We start from the raw sequence: 7,909 nt of genomic DNA, 5'->3' as shown, positions 1-7,909 counted from the left end.
CCAACAAGATCATAAGAATTCGTATTAATCCAAAGCAAGAAATATAAAGCTTAGATCAGGCGCATTTAAGACGAAGTTATCTGGCTTCCTACTGCACCTGATAAGCATTTGCATTTGGGAGGCTATTAAATGTTGCATGGTGAAAAGCAAATGTTTTACAGTCTATATTCCTAAACATTCTTTCATTTCTTGGTTGACTATATAGGATTGGCTAACAAGAAGAGAAGGGTTAGTTAAATGGGGTTATAAGGGTGATGTGATGTTGAATTTTGTAAATTACAAATTTTGTTCCAAATCGAGTCTTGAGGTACACAGTTTAACGGGTCTAATAGACTAAGCCATTTTAATGGTTGGGAACTTAGTACTGATGGTAGCCTAGTAGTATAGGCCAAGGTTATGAAATCCATTGAGGATGATAGACCATGGAAGTTAGACACTGGCCATATATCAAACTTGTGATCTAATATCTAAATCAAGTAATCCGACTTTACTATCCCAAACCTCAATTTCCAAACTCTAGTCTTCAACCATTCATGAAATCAGTCACTCCTCTTTCCTGCCATTTTTCTACTGCCAGGCAACTGCAAAATCTAGTCTCCTCAACCCCAAAGCCTGAGTTCACCCAGAGAAGCACAGCTCTCACTGAAGAAATGTGTGGTGAAATATTGGACCAATACCCAGATATCAAAATCTTGAAGAAACTCCATTCTAAGATCATTGTTGATCAACCCCTATACTCAAACCCTTCCCTTGGCATGAAACTCATTAGGGCTTATGCTGCTCGTGGAGAACCCAGTATAACACAACATATATGATGAAATTCCTGAGAAGAACATTGTTTTCCTTAATGTTGTGATCAGAAGATGTGTAAACAACCACATGTACTATGATGCTCTTCTTGTTTCAAAATCATGGCTTGCCAGGGATTTGAGCTTGATAATTATACACATCCTTGTGTGTTGAAAGCGTGTTCTAGATTGTATAATTTCAATGTTGGGATGAAAATTCATGGTGCAGTTATTAAAGTTGGGCTTGATTTGAATTTTTTTATGGGGAATGGTCTAGTTGCAATGGATGGGAAATGTGGTTGTTTAATGGAGGTTTGGCTAGTTATTGATGAGATGTTGAGCAGAGATGTTGTTTTCTGGAATTCAAGGTTGCTGGGTATGTGCAAAATGCAAGGTTTGATGATTCATTAGAGGTTTGTAAAGAAATGGAGGCATCGAGGTTAAAACCAGATGCTGGTACAATAGCTAGCCTCTTGCCGGCTGTAACTAACGTATCATCTAACAATGTTTCATATGTTAAAGAGATTTTCATGAAGTTGGCAAAGAAGAGTGTTGTTTCATGGAATGTGATCATAGCAGTGTATGTTAATAATTCAATGAATGGTGAAGCAGTTAATTTATATATACAGATGGAAAAAAATATGGGATAGAACCTGATGCAGTCACTATTGCTAGTGTTCTTCCTGCTTGTGGGGATCTTTTGGCTCTATCTCTAGGAAGGCAGATGCATGAATATGTTGAGATGAAGAAACTTCGACCAAATTTTGTTATTGGAGAATTCCTTGGTTGTCATGTATGCTAAGTGTGGAAGTTTACAAGATGCAAGGGAAGTGTTTGACAGGATGAAATTCCATGATGTAGTATCACGAACCTCAATGATCTCTGCATTTGGTCTTAATGGACTAGGTCATGATGCTGTGGTACTTTTTGTAAAAATGCGAGACTTAGTTTTGAGTCCAGATTCGATTGCCTTTGTTTCAGTTATCTCTGGTTGCAGCCATGCAGGACTATTGGAAAAGAGACAATATTACCTCAAATTGATGACTGAGGAGTATTGGATAATTCCAAGGATTGAACACTATGCTTGTTTTGTTTTTAATTATATATATTGAATCTGACAAATTGTTTGATATATTGTATGTGTCTTTTGATTGTAATAAGTTTCCTTGCAATAGTTAGTGAATTAAGTTTGTGAGCTTGATGAGTTTTTTAGTGGGATTGACTTTAGTACTTCAAATTAACTGTTTCATTCTATATTATGATATTCATTCTGTATGTACTCAGCCAGTAGTCACTTAATAGGCCATTAATCACCTTTAATTTATGCTAGATATGGACCCACATCCAGCGGGACCCTCTGTGAGTACTGTCTTGACAAGGTAGGCTGAGCATCAATCAAGTTTGCTTTGGGATGGTCCTTCGGAAGGCGAGATATGCACTTGTCCAAAATTGTACTCAGTATATGTACTACAAAGATTTTTCTTATTATACACTTGTCCCTAGCATTGGCATTTAAGTTTGAAGTGTAAATATTACGTGCTTATTGAATGCTATATTAATACAACGCTGCTCCGTTTGCAAGAAGTGCCAAGTATACTAACTTGTCGTCACTGATTTAGTGGTGTGCCCGAAGGTGGGTTAGATCCATGGGTTGCCGCTTATATCACAGAAGTGGGGTTAGGTGGGCTACTTCAGGTCCCAGATATAGGGCTCAACCATGCACTGATCACAGTGTTGGTGGAGAGAATCTAGCTGGAGACGCATTCATTCCACTTGCCCCACAGTGAGATGACCATTGCGCTACAAGACATGGAGGTTACAAATTGGAGTACTTGTAGATGGTTTGCCGGTGGTGGGATTTACCCATATGGAGGACTGGGGTGACTTATGCCCTGAGTTGCTAGGCCATAGGCCTTCGGGCAAAGATGTTGGTATTAATGAGAACATGGCAGTGCTGTGTGGGGCGAGGTTAAGAGCGTCTTGGCTCGAGTCATGGTTTAGCAACCCTTTCTCGGCTAATGCCACTGACTTGATTGTGCAGTGGTACACTTGGTTTTACATACTGGAGATGTTGGGTGGTATGCTGTTTATGGACAAGTCTAGTGAACGACTCTCAATCATGTATCTGCAGTTTTTCAATCCAATTAGCAATGGAAAGAAGTATAGTTAGGGTAGTGCGGCACTAAGTTGGCTATGTAGACACCTCTATAAGGCATCAAAGAAGAAAGCCAAGCAGATATGCTAGGTTTCCACATGTGTCCTATGATGAGGCATCCACACTAGGCACTGCCATCAAGTCCACTTGTTGTTAGGTATGTAGGATCTTAGATAGTTACTGTTTACATTTCCGCGTTAACATTTTCGCATGGGGATTATGTAAGTAACTAATATGAAGATTATTTTTGTGTTATTGTTAGATGGAAAGGGGCTAAGTGCACAACTGAACATGCAACGCACGTCCTACATGCCTATCGTATGTCACTTGCTTTGCTACGGCCAAATTAGATATTGTGCCTTTGTTGGGGACCGCTTTGGCATGTAGTTGTTGTACTTACAATTGTAATCCAACCATGAATAAACATTTTTTATTTTGGAGTTAAAACTTTTTAGAGTAGAGATACATCTTTGTATTATGTATTGTTGACATTCTTTACACATTTTTTCTAATTATATTGTTAATATTGTTGTTTGCATTTGTTGGATCATTGCAAATTGTGTGGGAGCCGTATAAGTCTGTGATGGGTTCCCTGCTAGCATATTGTACGGCAGGCCAATATATATGGAGTTCTATCGTGCCGCTTATACATTTTTGGGTGGTTGAAAGCCATCACCCCGAACGTGTTCTCCTACAATTTGGGATAAAGCAAGGTATACCGGTCGATGTCGATACTTAAACTGATCTTCACAAAATAACACTCTAGAGCTAGCAAGAAAGAGATTGGGCTGTAGAACATGCCCCACATATTGCTAAATGGGTTGCGCATGCTGCAATTGTCGATGCACCACTCTTTGATGGGGAGATGAGCTACAATGACGAGTATATGATGTGGTTTCGTCCCCACACTCAACGCTTTATTACAAAAGAGACCTCGTACTAGGACACTTTGGTAAGTTTACAAAGGCTCTTCTTTTACAAATGTACATCGCTTCGCATAGTTTAGTTCAACCTACTAACACTACTCTTATATAATTGTGAAAGGCTGAATCACATTTGAAGATTTTGGCAAAGTGCAAACCAGGTTCCAAGATCCACACCGACTTTATGTCTGCCTTGAAAGCTGTTGAAGAGCTCAGTCGGTTGACCTTGGACGATCCACGTGCTGTGGGCAACACGAGTGAGCTGACTGCAGGGTGTGGTCGGCGAGTAGGTGGACGTCAAGGGCATGGAGGCCATCAATTTGGTCAGCGTCACACACCTGTGCATGACCACACCATGGAGGAGGCAAGTCAGTCATTAGATGAGATGCGTTTGGACATTGGTTATGACATAGGCTGCGATGCGACTGGTCCATTGCCATACATGTCACACGATGATGCGGGTCCATCCCATGAGTTTGCCCATGAGACACATCTCAGTCCCCATCCATGGTCCGCGATGATACCTGCCCACCTACATTCTCTACTACATCTCTCATACGTCTCCCCCACGACCCCTAGCACTACCCTTGCTGATGTACATGGTAGAGATGAGATGAGATTCATGCCCATTCCTAGAAAACCCACCCCTGGTGTTGCTCCCTCTGAGTTTGTGCATACTGAGTTCATCCAGACAGAGATACTCCCAAGCCCCCCACTAGAGGCTTCACACATTGAGGAGATGCAGGGTGAATGAATTGAGCGGGTTGAAGATCGGCCGCAAAGGTCGCAACGGACTCGGACACATCCTCCTAACTATGGGACTGGAGATGGTACTATACTTTGACTCATACTAATAACATATACATCTCTTCATAGTTAAATGATTTGCATATTAGTATTTGCTTGTGTTCTTTTCAGGCAATGTGAGACTAGTCAAGGAACTAGTGAGGAGAAGAAAACGGGGATGGTTTTTGATATCAAATGGCATTGGTGGAACCAAAAATGGTGCTCTACAAGCGGTGTGTCTCTCTTAAGAATACGAGAACATTGTCCCTTCAAGGATCCTGCTCAAATTTCCCCCCACTAGAATATCGTCCCTAATCTCGCCTGTATCTTAGGATGCTTGCTTATGCAACCTTTGTTTTCCAGTAGCAGTACCAGCAAACTAGCTAGCTTGTGCATCCTTTCAACAGTGACAGAAGTTTCAGCGTGTGTTGTGTGTCACAGGCTCACAGCAGCATTGTTTTCAACATCTTGAGTACAGTCCTTTGATTATTTACATTGCCTCCTATTCCTTAATTTAATTGCAAGGTTCTACAGTCTCTCGGCAGAAACCAAAAAAATCCTCTTGTTTAGCATTAGTCTGGCCTTCCTTTTGAGTCCCCATGTTGCATTCTGCTATCTTTCCTAAGCTCTTGTAGTGGAATTCATGCAGGTCAGACCTGAAGTGATGCTGGAAAGCTTCTTAAAATAGTAAACTGCGTGCTTTTGAAGAAAATTATGATACACGAGGTGAAGGTTAGGAAATGAGTTGTAAGAGATTGATGTGAAAATGGAAGATTTAAGTAAACAAGCAATAGCAAAATTGCAGAGACAAAGATAAGGAAGAAGGAAAAGATAGTCCATAGGTGTTTCATCCCATTAAAACTAAATGATCTGCTTTGATCATTACTACTAGTAAAATAATGCTAATTTTTATCCCATTCTTATTTCTGATATGATATTATTTGGGTTATTTAATGGTAAATTTTATTTTTCTATCATTTATGTTTTCTGTATACTTTTGAGCAGGGTGAAGTCTTCACTGGTTTTAGTAAGTTATCTCCACTTGTTAGGGTGGGAAGTTGCCTATCTTAATTGAAAGATTTAGCACAAATGTATTCTGGACAAATCAATAATATCTCTATGTTTGATAATCTTATTGTTATCATTTACCCCCTTCTGTTTGGAACTTGTCTTTTAGTGATTTTCTTTTGGATAATGTCAGTTTCTAGCAGCTATGTTGATTATTTCAATATTGTGGTTGCTGTCCTTATGTTTCCCAGTGCTTTCATGTTACTCTATGCACATGCACTATCTTTGTTCTCGAACTGAAAGACATGGTTAATTTGCTTACTTTTTCTGTTTGATTGACAGTATATATTGAAGGAAAGTGCCAAGAATGCCACTCAAAAGGACAAGTCAAATTTCATTGTAGTGGCTAGGCGAGAGGATCAAGCAACTACTTCAAGTGGAAAAGAAATATATGATGAGATAGGTAAATTTTTCCTTTTCCTCCAATAATGAATCTTTCTAAGCGTGAATTGTTCAATTACAGTGTGTCATTTTTATCTGTTACCAAATATATATAAAATTCCTACTTCCAACTTCAGTGCAAGACAATAGGCCGCACTAAACAAGTACCGAAAAAGACCTGCTTACATTCCTTTCATGTATTCCTGCTTCTATGGACATGTTAAGTGGTTGCTGATGTGTTTGCCATACTACTGAATTTTTATAGATGCTGGTACTGGTTGTCACAGTAGTGAGCCAAGGGGGGCTATAGGCCACCTGGGTTTTCCTTCTCTGTTTTTAGGTCCATTGTGATTTTACTCTTATCACGTGTGTTTTTCGGAGTGTGTACATTGGAGCATGTGTAATACAAGAATAGATATTTCTAGAGCATGTCTGGGGTGCAAGCATTCATATTTATGCTTGTATATATCAAAAAGTGTATGTAGGTTGATTAATTCAAAGTGGGAATAGCTTACCATTTTTCATTGGATGCAAACATGTGATGTTGCTGATATATTTCAGAATATTTCAGCAAATATATATATATATATATATATATATTTGTTTCTGTCATATTTCACATTTGTTAACTGGACTTTGGCTCTCACCATTGAAGTTTCTGTTTCTGGAATCCCCCAACAACAATGTAATCAAAAGATTTACCTGAAACTTCTTCGACATCTGAAGTCATGTAGGGAAGTCTGTTTCCTTCAATGAATAAGAATGAGGTCAATGCTCAACTCAGTCAACTATGAGTTATGCTTATAAAAAAAAAAGGCTAATTAATGGGAAGTTCATACCTTGAGGCAGTGGAGAAGAAGCTAAATAAAAGTTAATTAGTAAGAGCAAAGATGCAGTGAGAAGCCCATGGCCATGAATGGTTTGTGAAAGCTCCATACTGTTTCCACATCACTGGCTTGAGGAGTATAAGCAGGGCAGTATTTATTGACCTTGTGTGCAGGCTACATAATTATCTAGTCTTAGACTTAGTGGCATAAATTGATTACAGCTCCTTTATGTTCAGTTATATTTAAGCATATGCATGGTTTGGTCAATGATTCTGTATTTGTTGGTTGGATAACTATGATTCTGCTGTTATGATGGTTTCTAACCCATCTTTACTTTCTCACTTGGAACATGTAGAGGAAAATTATACTTAAACGTTAAACATACCCTACTTTACTGTCTCTTGAGAATTATAATAAAAAGAATTCAAGCAGATACCGGAATTGTCTAGATCAGAATGTTTGTTGGGAACATAGTGCGCACTGATTGATGGGATAGGGTAGAGACATGAGATGTGCAGCAACACAACAGGATACAACAAAACTTGAGAATTTTGCTTAAAACTACGATTACAGGGAAGATAAAGTCATATCCAGTGCATAAAACTCCGACTTTTGTGGGTTTAGGAGAGGTAATTGGGAGATAGCCTACCCCCCCTTTTTTTTAGAGAGGCTGCCTACAAACTATAATTACAGATTACCCATAAACTAAATTTTGAAGTAAAACTTAGGGGACTCTGTGTCAGTCATTAATAATTTTGCCACAAATAGAACCTTGGCAATGCATGGTAAAATGAGAGAGAGAGGGAGAGAGAGAGATCTATCCACGCAATATATATATATATATATATATTATAATACCTTCTTTTAATATGAATACACTTTCAAAAGTTCTTGAGGGTCCATGCATATAACAATATACAGTCTGTTAACAAAAGATTAGCTCTAAAAATTTAGTTTGCTGCATAGGCTATCTGACTAAAA

The 7,909-nt window shown here is 38.8% G+C and overlaps 1 pseudogene; it reads left to right on the top strand.

Annotated features, from left to right (window-relative positions):
• Nucleotides 1-533: 533 nt before the first annotated feature.
• LOC115990522 lies at nt 534-1,900 on the top strand (annotated as a pseudogene).
• Nucleotides 1,901-7,909: the final 6,009 nt, after the last annotated feature.

This window comes from Quercus lobata, chromosome 5 (genome assembly GCF_001633185.2).
Source record: "Quercus lobata isolate SW786 chromosome 5, ValleyOak3.0 Primary Assembly, whole genome shotgun sequence".
Classification (NCBI taxonomy): domain Eukaryota; kingdom Viridiplantae; phylum Streptophyta; class Magnoliopsida; order Fagales; family Fagaceae; genus Quercus; species Quercus lobata.
Note: the sequence above shows the minus strand (reverse complement) of the source record. Positions and strands in the feature narration are given on the sequence as shown.